This window comes from Crinia signifera, chromosome 3 (assembly GCF_055691185.1).
Source record: "Crinia signifera chromosome 3, ASM5569118v1, whole genome shotgun sequence".
Lineage (NCBI taxonomy): Eukaryota > Metazoa > Chordata > Amphibia > Anura > Myobatrachidae > Crinia > Crinia signifera.
The window spans coordinates 129,938,249-129,949,992 of NC_139219.1; the positions used below are offsets into that span (position 1 = coordinate 129,938,249).

General features: G+C 47.8%; 1 pseudogene; it reads left to right on the top strand.

Moving 5' to 3' along the window:
* The first annotated feature begins 8,217 nt into the window (after window positions 1-8,217).
* On the top strand, window positions 8,218-8,337 carry LOC146065422 (5S ribosomal RNA; annotated as a pseudogene).
* The last annotated feature ends 3,407 nt before the right edge of the window (window positions 8,338-11,744 follow it).

Consider the following 11,744-nt stretch of genomic DNA (forward strand, 5'->3'; position numbering starts at 1 on the left):
CGATTTCTTCCGCCGGTCATGACTATGAACCCCCTAACCTATTGGCCCACCTCTGTCCCCTCCATTATGCATCACACCCCCTATATAAAGGGGCACTGGCGCCATTTCACTCTTTGATAGGAAGTAAGGAGCATGGAGAGGAGCAGTGGCAGTGTGAGCAGAGGAAGAGGTGTTGGTGGCAGAGTGAGCAGTGGCAGAGTGAGCAGTGGCAGAGGGAGCAGTGGCAGCAGCCAGCCAAGTGGGAGAGGCAGCAGAGGACTGCTGAGGTCGTCCTCCATTACAGGGAGTGGCAGCAGTGTGGCAGGCAGCATGGCCACAGCAAGGCCAGCCCCAGACCAGGCCCTGGCCGACCAGCCCCAGCAGGAGGAGGTGGAGGATCCGCTGGCATCTCCATCCTATACCCAGGACCTATTCCATACCCCAGAGCAGCTGCAGGAGGGCCACATGTCAGAGGTGGAGGAAGATGGAGGAGGAAGACACTGGCATGGAGGAGGAGGGGTACATGGCTGGAGTAGAAAATGAGGAGGAGGAGGTAGAAGCTGGCCGCACAAAAAGTGGCCGAAAGGTCAGATTCTCCTACGAGGAAAATGCTGCGCTTGTCCGGGCTATCATACCCGTGTTTGATCGGTTACTGGGAAAAAGTCACCACAAGACCACTGCACAGCGGAAATGGGCTATGTGGAAGGACATCACCCAGGCGGTGAACGCTGTAAGTCAGCACAAGCGCCTGGTCAGAAATTTCAAGAAGAGGTTCAACGATATAAAGAGACACCTCAAAAGTAAAATGGCCATGGAGTTGGAGGAGGCCACCAAGACTGGCGAAGGAAGCCCCACCACTGTCTGCTACATGTCCTGTGAGGTCAAGCTCAAAAGAATAATACCCCCTGAGGTCCTGCCTGGCATGCACGTCGCGGATACTGATAGGCCGGCGACGCCACCCAGAGCTGGTAAGTGTGACCACATGCAATCTTAAACATAAATGGCAATGTTTTCAAACTGTAATGTTCACTTGTATTGTTATGCTAAGTAAAGTGCTGCTGTGGAACTACATAGCCCAGCAAGGTCAGGCAAAAAAAATTGCCTGCTCCTACTTTTAAATTGGTCATAATGCTGGGCCTTGTAGTTCCACAACTGCTGATATTGATCAACACTTTAACATTCTTTCTAGCAGCTTAACATGTATGTGGCCCAAAAAACATTGGTGTACTGGTGGTTTCAGCGGCGTAACTATAGCACCGCAGCCCCCGCCACCACGGGGGGGGGGGGGCGCTGTGCATGTGGGGGCGCCGGGGACTGCGGTGCTATAGTTACACCCCCCACCCAATCCCCCGCAGACTTACCTATCTCGCTGGTCCCGGCGGCTCCGTTCTTCTGCTGAAGACCACCACAAAATGGCCGCCCCCATATAGCACACTGTTCTCTGAAACTGTCTGCTGTATGGGGCGGCCATTTTGTGGTGGTCCTCAGCAGAAGAAGAACGGAGCCGCTGGGACCAGCGCGATAGGCAAGGCTGCAGGGGATTGGGGGGGTTTGCATGGGCGGCGGGGGTGCTTGGCGGGGCGGCGGGGGGGGGGGGCACCCCCCCTAATGGCGGGGGGGGGCGCCCAAAACCTAGTTACGCCACTGGGTGGTTTAGCTGCCATGCCTACATACCACAGATTTTCCACCAATTGTAATGTGTCAAATAGTTTAATAATAATCTAAAAAAAAAAATTCAGGTGTAAAACATATGTCAAATAATGTGGGGACTAAATAATGTAGTCCTTAACCAAAGGAAGTATTGTCCAGTAATGTCATTTCAATGCATATTTGGCATAAATGTTTATCAATTGCAAGGTAGATAATGGCTGGCCATCTTTCCTTTCACAGATTGTCCGTCCCAAAGTGCTCACGCATCACAGAAAAAAAGGCCCGTTGGAGCAGAATCTGTGGAAGCAGGTAAAGGAACAAAAAACAGGCCATTACACATACAGTACACACACCCATGTCACATCAACAATACAGATGGGTCAGGTCCCATCCTTGCTGGCGGGTCGCCAGAATGTCCGCGCTGGCGACCCGCCAGCAGCCACGCCAGCGAATACACTGAGACGCGCGTGCGTCTCAGTCTCCGTCGCCAGCGCGACGGAAACCCTGTCCGTCTCCGCCTCAGGGAGACGGACAGGGTTAGGGGGGGTTAGGGGGGGGTGCGGGCAGGTGGCGGGGACCCCGGGTTACCGCCGGCAAGCCGGCGGGGACCCGGGGGAACGGATGGAAGCGCCGTCGGAAGAGGACGCGCGCGCCTCTCGTGCGCGCGCGTCCCCTTCTCACCATCGCCATGGCGCTGGCGGGGGATGGCGGCTTGCGACGCCAGCGCCATCCCCTGCCAAGATGGGACCAGACCCATCTGTATCTCACACTACATTCATCTCCTGCTGCTACATTGCAACGGAAATGAATGTAATCTGACCTAGCCATCTCACTTATTATTAATGTCAATGTTACATGCAGTATCGGGGTACATGTGTAAGTACATAATACCCCTAGGTATGTGCGTTCAGCATCTCAAGCCCTTTCAAAAACAGTACTGAATAGAGACTGGCCTATATATGCATCAGTACTTACCTCTTCATCTGTATCCACAGGTACTGTACAACTAGAAACACAACCAACAGAATCCTCTGTTATGATGTTGGACGAAATGGACATCATTCTAGAACCCGGGAAGCCTGCTACAACACTTAGGATTTTGAGATGACCATCACATACCACCTGGACGTTCAAAGAGTGCCGCCCACGCCGATTGACATAGACGTATCCCCGCACGTGCGGTGCCCTAATCCCAATGTGTGTGCAGTCTATAGCTCCCAGCACATGAGGGAATGCTGAGAGTCTATAGAAAGCCACCTTGTGGTCCTGCCACTCCAACTCAGAACGTGGGAATCTGATGTATGTGCGCCACAACTTCTTTAAAGCAAGTAACACTTGAGTAAAATGCTTAGAGAAAGTGGGCTGTGATACCCCCAAGGACCATGAGGTCACAGACTGAGTGGAGCCTGTGGCCAAATAGTAGAGGGTACACATTAATTTCTGCAGCCCAGACACTGCATAGTTGCCTCCCCCGAAAGGGTCCAAATCATCTCTCACCTGCTCATATAAGTCCAACAGGTTATTGCGGTCCAGCCTAAACATCCCCACAACCTGTTGATCTGAGAGGGAGTCCAGGTACAGCCGAGCACGATACATACGTGGGGTACGCAGTAGTCGGGGGGCTACCTGGATCTGGTGTGCAGCTTCCTCCCTCCTGCGCAGCTTCTCCAAATGGGCCACATCACAAATCAGCAACTCCAAACCACTCTGCAAAATCTCCATGTCTCAAACCCTCACATGTGTCCTTAATGATGTTGGGGTATATGTAGGAGTTTTTCTGAGTGAAATTGAGGGCACTTGTGTTGAAATTAACCATTTGTGCACTTGACCAAAGTGAGTTCTGGGCCAAATCACCCAACAGAACCTGGTCTGGAAAAAAAGTGTGATTAGACACCTTAAAAGTGCGATTTACGAAAACGCATCCCATTAAATAAGCGATTTGTATACTTTTCTGTACGAAAACATCTGGATGCGATAAAAATGCAATTTTTTTCACACACTTTCAGTCCGCATGAGTTATCGCACATAATATGCGATATCCGTCCCTTAGCGCATCCTATTAAATATGCGATTTCAAGGAAAAATGCGATGTCACCATTTTTTTTACCAATATTCGCCAAAAAGCACACACACATCTCATCCCATAGAACAGTGATTTTCAACCTTTTTACCTTGCGGCACACTAAATAAGATTTTAAAATTGGCACACCGTGAGATCCCCACAGGAAAAAAAACAAGCCTATTGGCCCCATATAAAACAAAACCATCACACTGGTCCCACAGGTAACAAAAATAAAACACATTGGCCCTCACATGAAAAGAAGAGACCAGTAAATAACAGTTGAACTAGTGGTGGCTGAAAACTGGTTTGGGCATCTCTAGATCTGGGGGCACACTTGAGAACAGCTCAAGGCACACTAGTGTGCCACGGCACAGTGGTTGAAAAACACTGCCATAGAATGTCACCCATTGTTTTTTTTTTTTGCTCCTACACTATTATTAACCTCAATAACATTAATTTCCATTCCTATCCAGTCTATTCTGAACACCTCACATTATTGTTTTTAGGGCAAAAGGTTGTACAGAGGTAGCTGTATAAATATGCTAAGCCACACAAGTGTGTGGCAGAAACACGTGGCTCATCTAGGAGTGGCACTGCAGCGGCAGACAGGGTGGCAGTTTGAAAAACTAGGCCCCAAAAAGACCCCTATCTGGCTTGATCGTGTTTACCACCAGCCGAGGATCAGTGGGCGATTGGTGCAGTACTAAGTTGGTCTGCGAGTGTACTGTTCTGTGTATCTGTTTTTATCAATATAATATTTAATAAGAACACTATCTGGCTTGATCATGTTTTTTACCACCAGCTGAGGAGCAGTGGGTGATTGGTGCAGCAATCAATTACTCTCAGCAGTGGGATTGGTCAGCTCTGTGATTGATTACAATTTATTATTACCACTGTCTTGAATGCAAACAGTTGTATGCATTTAAAGACAAGTCCAGTTACCCCATGAATGACTCTAGGCAGTGGAATTAATGAATGGTGATGGCTTGATCGTGCTTACCACCACCCGAGGATCAGTAGGCGATTGGTGCACCACTGAGTTGGTCTGCGAGTGTGCTGTGTATCTTTTTTTTATCAGTTTAATATCTAATAAGACCACTATCTGGCTTGATCGTGTTGTTTACCACCAGCCTAGGAGCAGTGGGCGATTCGGCAGCATTCTGCCTTCTTGCCCTTCTGCTCAATGGGAGGTTTCTGTCCTCCCTGAGCTCGCCTTAGGTCTTCCGATGGCATCTGGTTGTGTGATGCAGGGTGAGAGCGGCAGTGGCGGACTCCAGGAATAATGCAGGGTGAGAGCGGCAGTGGCGGACTCCCAGAATAATGCAGGGTGAGAGAGGCAGTGGCAGACACCAGGGATAATGCAGGGTGAGAGCGGCAGTGGCAGACTCCCGGAATAATGCAGGGTGAGAGCGGCAGTGGTGGACTCCCAGAATAATGCAGGGTGAGAGCGGCAGTGGCGGACTCCCAGAATAATGCAGAGTGAGAGCGGCAGTGGCGGAATCCCGGAATAATATAGGGAATACCATCTGAATTACAGTGTCTGTGACACAGTCATGTATCAGTTATCTGTGATTAAGGCACAGTGCCTACATTAACGACACTGCACAATGTCTTCCCGGAAACACCTGTAACATCCTATCTGAGTACAGGCGATTGGTGCAGCAATCAATTACTCTCATAGTGGAATGCAAACAGTTGTATGCATTTAAAGACAAGTCCACTTATCACTGTCAAGAACGCAAACAGTTGTATGCATTGAAAAAACAAGTCCCACATATGAATGACTCTCAGCAGTAGGATTAATGAATGATGATGCAAGAAGGAATTGTCCTTGGGCCCTCCCACTCACCCTTATGTTGCGAAAAAGGACATGCACACTTTAACAAACCAAACATTTCAGCGACAGGGCCTACAAAACTGTGGCTGAAATGATTGGTTTGTTTTGGACCCCACACAAAAAAAAACAATTCATACAGTAATATCTCCCTGTATAAACTGGCTCTACAGCAACAAGATGTCATTGTCACTCAGCATCTTCCTCCTCTGATTCCTCGCCCCCTTCAGTGTGTACTTCCTCATCCTCACAGATTATCAATTTGTCCCCGCTGGACTCCACAATCACAGGTCCCATTATAATCTCTGGAGGCAATTCCTGGTCTTCATTGAATAAATGATAATTCATTTTTATAAACATCATCTTCTCCACATTTTGCGTAAGCAACTTCCTTCGCCGCTCACTGACCAGGTTCCCCACTGCACTAAAAACGCTTTCGGAGAACACACTGGAGGGGGGACAACTCAGATAAAATAGAGCCAGTTTGTGCTTCCAAAATGCCCTTTTTTCCTGCCAGTACAGGTAAGGACTGTCTGACATGTCTACTTGGATGCTGTCACCAAAGTAATCCTCCACCATTTTTTCAATGGTGACAGCATCCAATGCACCGACAGTAGACATGTCAGCAATCATTGCCGGGTCCTATAGTGAGGACCAGATGTCACAACTCCCTCCTGCCTGCCCTGGATCCCCGACAGCGAGTGTGTGGGAAATCGCAGCTGTTTCCTCACAGGCAAAGGTGTGGGAGAAAATTAAGGAGGAGCTCTGGCCATGTCACGGTCCCCTTCAGATGACAATCTCCTGACCAGCAGGTCTTTGCACCTTTGTAGACTTGTGTCTGCCAGAAACAGAGACACAACATACGCTTTAAACCGATGATCGTGCACGGTGGCCAGAATGTATTCCTCTGACTTTAACAGACTGACCACCCTCGTATCCTGGCAAAGCGTATGGAGGGCTTCATCCACAAGAGCGACATGCTTTAGCTCCTTTTTCACTTTCTCCAGCTGCTTCTGCAACAGCCTGATCAGGGGAATCACTTGACGTATGCTGGCAGTGTCAGAAATGACTTCACGTGGGGCTAGTTCAAACGGCTGGAGAACCTTGCACAACACGGAAATCAGCCTCCACTGTGCATGAGTCAGGTGCATTCCCGCTGTGCAGGCTTGAATTTGCTGCTCCTCCATACTCTGCAGCATATAGAGGGTGGAGTACGAGCGCGTCACCACCTCTTGTTTAAGCTGATGGCAGGTTCAGGAGTTTTTGCTGCCGCTGCAGACTTCGGCAGGCAGTTGCAGAATGCTGAAAGTGTCCACAAATTTTGCGGGCCACCGCAAGCATCTCCTGCACGCTCCTGTCACTTCTGATGAAATGCTGCACCACCAAATTTTCTGTGTGGGCAAAACATGGCATGTGCTGGAAATTGCCCATGTTTAATGCCCGCACAATGTTACTAGCGTTGTCCGACACCACAAATCCCCAGGAGAGTCTAAGCCACTGGGAGATGATTTCCCTCGGTTTCTCTAAGAGGTTGTCGGCAGTATGCCTCTTCCTGAAACCTGTGATACACAGCATAGCCTGCCTTGGAAGGAGCTGGCGTGCAGGAGATGCTGCTGCTGCAGAAGGCGATACATCTACCCAGTGGGCTGTTACAGTCATATAGTCCTTAGTGTGCCCTGATCCACTTGTCCACATTTATACAATGTGGGTCGGGAATGGCACAGGTAAATGCATAGAATTAATAATCACGTACGTTGACGGATATGACCAACGTAAATACCACTAATAAACAAATGTAGAGTGGTGTTTGGTTGGCGGTGCTCCCAAAATGTTCTGCATAGCAACTGACAAAAAAACATACCGCATTAAGTGTGTTTATATGGCATTCTTTTTTGCCCTTCTGGATGTGTGCTGTCTTAACTACTCACGCTGGTTGCCCTAAATATTAGAATTGTCAGCTTGCATATGTGTATTTTTTTCTGTGACAAATAACCCCCCCCCCCCCCTATTTTTTTTTGTCTATCACAAAAGGATTTACTTGTGTCTAAATATACATTAATGTTATAAATTTCTTGACCGCATATTAAATTCTCCTGACTACCCACAAGTCAGCTATAAGTCAGGATTGTATGTAACCATTGCTCTCTATACCAAACCCTGGTTACACACCAGGCAATTCTGACTACTTCCAAGTCCGCCACCTGTGTGAACGTACATGACTGTTGGACATCGCATGGTTAAGGATTGACTATTTATTTGACTACATATTCTCTGGACAGATAAATATTATCCCTCATCAAAGCATCCCTTGGAGTGGTGATCAGTGAAACCAATACTGACACCAGCTATACTGCTCCCGGAGTGGAGATAAGGGTACAATTACTCATTTTTTGAGACCAAGTCCTGGGACTTTCCGAATTTTCTATTTCTGTTTGGCTTAATCGGTGACCACTATCACTCTCATCTGCCATTTGATATCTGTGATTGATGGTGGACAGCAGAAGAGGTGTCACTGATATCCATTCCCCTGTCTTTACTAATCCTAACTTTCTGTGGCTCTCTCATTTGTTCCGGTGAACTTGATCCCCCTGCAATGCACTAAGCAACAGGGTGATCGAGTGTCTGCTGAACAAAAAGCAGAAGCACACCTTGGCTTCCCATTATAAGGCATTGCGGTACCCTCATCCGTGTTAAATACGGCCATACATCACTGGCCCGCCTGAATCCCATCCCGCACTCAGCAGCGAAGCAGTGATTGGACTGGCTAGTACCTCATTGGGAGACCGTTTGGGAATACCAGTTGCTGTAATCAAACGTGGACAGCAGATACACCTCTGTCTGACTAAGGGAGTCCTCTATTCTTTTACTATCTCTTTGTACTGGGAACAATATTAACACCAGCAGCAAGGGATAAGTGTCATGCGTCTTTGACTCTTTCTGCTCCGGTCACCTCATACCAATCGAGATATGATGTATCTTTTTATATATGGTTTCATTACCAAGGGAGCATAAAAACTTTGCCTTTGTTGTTTTCGCCACGAGTGTCTTGAAAAATATATGATATCTATGATGTGTAATTTGTTGATTTAATCCAATACGTACACCTGTTTTAGTACCAATTATTCATTAAAAGTTATGTATTAAATTCTATAATCAATTTTCAGTAAAGTGTGCCCCAAAAAGCCTTTTTGTTCTTCCTTCCTCTGTCACATTGTGACTTGTTTTTTTGCCACTTGTCCACATGTCCATAGTTAAGTGGACAGTGGGTACAGCCGGATTTTTCAGGGCACCGAGGACACTTTTTCTGACGTCCCTGTACATTGCGGGTATCGCCTGCCTAGTGAAGTGGAATCTAGACGGGATTTGGTAACGGGGACACAATACCTCCATCAACCGTCTAAATTCCACTCCACTGATGGCGGACACTGGATGCACGTCTAACACCAACATAGCTGTCAAGGCTGTAGTTATCCACTTTGCCATAGGATGACTGGTGTCGTATTTCGTCCTCATGGCAAATGACTGTTGGACGGTCAATTGCTTAGTGAAAGACGTAGCGGTCTTAAGGCCCCCATACACTAGGGCGACTTGTCCTTAGGACAAGTCGCCCCCGACTTCCCCCTGAGCTTCCCCTGCTGCTCCCCGGGGGAGCTTGATTAGATTGGCACTTGATGTGCCATTTTTTACATGTGATAAATCGTCTCGATTTATCACATGTAAAAACCCGGGGAGCAGGGGGGGGGGGGAGGGGGCTACCGAGCAGGGCTGCTGGTGGGAGCAGGGGGGGCTGGGGACGCTGCGGGGGACACAGGCGGCATAGAGCCGGGCAGGGGGAGCCGGCCGGGAGCTGTCAGTAATGAATAAAAAAAAAAAAAGCCCATACAATGAATGGGCAGCCTGTGATTGGCTGCTGAGCGCTCTCTCAGCCAATTGCTGACTGGCTGAGAGAGCGCTCAGCCAATCACAGGCCGCCCATTCATTGTATGGGCTTTTTATTTTTAATCATTACTGACAGCTCCCGGCCGGCTCCCCCTGCCCGGCTCTATGCCGCCTGTGTCCCCCGCAGAGTCCCCAGCCCCCCCTGCTCCCTCCACCGCCGCGCCGCCCCACTAGGTCCCAAGTCGGGTGGTCGGACGTGCAGCAGGTCCGACCACCCGACGCAGATCCGATGCGCACGGGACCGCGCATCGGATCTGAGGGGACATCAAAACTAGCCGATTTTGGTCCGATTTCGGGCAGATCCGACTGATCTGGCCGAAATCGGACCAAAATCGGCTAGTGAGATGGGGCCTTTACGACTTCCCCTCTGGGATGATGACCAACTCCCAGCAGTAGAGACAGGGATTGGGAGACCCGCACCATAAGTTTAGTGGTAATAGTTTGTATTGTTTTGTGGGTGGAAGAACGGTCAGCCTGCCAGGAGTTTTATCCAAATACAATTCCTGACCTGCTAGGGTGCAGCCCCCTGATTTAATATTGACACATTTGAAACAAAGAGAAAGAAAAGAAATCAGTTTGGACGGGACGCACTCCTCACCCACAATGTGTATTTTAGACTCTTTATAAAAACATACCTACAATTAGGTGTATACTTTATTGGTGTATATTTACACATTGACCTAACCAGTCATCATTTATTTTGGAGGTTCTCAATTTTATTAATTGTATGCAACCTTTTTTATATATATGTTCCCTTTGCAAGGGATAATAAGTAGCGAAATTATTAAAAACAAAGTGAAGATATAGAAGAAGAAAGGGTTTAATAAAGATTTAAAAGTATCTCTGTGATCTGTTTGTTGCTGTATTTAGTTTGCTTAATTTATTGCAGTAGTGGGCACTGCAGGTTTCCTCTGGAGGAATTTTGGATAGAAGGCGAGTCAGTCATGCTGGTGGACTCCCTCCAATCCAGATCGAGGAGGGAGTTGGTGGTGTGCTTTTCAGGCGCTTGGCTCCAACAGGAGGATCAAGGGATTTCGGTGCCCATGGACTGCTAGCCGCAGTTCCTGAACTAAACACTGATTTATGAAGTGTCTTCAGGTGACGTATAAGGGAGGATGTCCATATGTGGGCAAGATCCTTACCCCTGCTAATTGGAGCTTTACATAAGCTACATATGGCAATACATTTGTTGTCCGGATTCGGATAAAAAAAATTCCAGACCGTAGAGGTGGATTTATTGGTCCTCTGCCCAGGCATGACGGTGGGCTTTTGCATCCCATGGACAACTGTTTCCCCCCCCTGGTGCATCATTTAAGCAAACCACCTTAGCATCCTCCTCGTCAAATTCCTCCTCAGCGCCAGCTACATCATATCCTCCTCTCGGTCTACAACATTGACACCTTCATTATCTAAATCAGGAATTGCACTGTGGGTGATCCTTCCAGTATATGCAGAGGGAGTGCTGAAAATGGTGGAAGGAGCCATCTCTTCCCATACTGCAATGGAAAGGTCAGGCATCGCAACCACCAACACCCTTGGATTTTTGCTGTGTTTTTGATGACAGCTGAAATTTCTTCAAATTTCTAAAGGGGGGAGTAGGAGGGCTTGCATGGTCATGTGTAGTTGAATCACACGTCATCAATACAGGCCAGGGCCTTAACCGTTCCTTATTTATTATTATTTATTTACAGTTTCTTATATAGCGCATACAAATTACGCAGCGCTTTACAAAGCATAGTTATGAGCAAAAACACATAACGAATTACAGCACAAGACAGTTTAGGACAAGTACATGGTAAATATGGATAATTGCATCAGGGGACAGGACACTGAAGCAAGCATCAGGGTGGCAGTGGTTTATATATTCTAAGAAAGGCACATAAGGAGAGAGGGCCCTGCTCGTGAGAGCTTACATTCTAAAGGGGTTAGACAGACAGGGGTGACACAGAAGGGAAAGAAGTGGGCATAAACAGTAGGTTAGGATGAAGAGATGGTCAGGTTTTATGCAGGAGGGTTCTTTGCAACTCCGTGTCATAAATGGCACATTGTCAATTTTACGTCTCTCCTCCAATGATTTGAAATTATTTTTTTTGGTCCTCCTTTTACTCAACTTTGGCTTTTTGGATTTAACGTGCCCCGTACTTTCACCACTAGAGTGCAAGTATATATGGCAGTAGATGCACCAATAGAGAAGTATTCATTTTATATACGATTATACGGTACTCAATCAATTACGCACCACCAGAAAGATATACGGTAGTCAATTACGCACCACCAAAA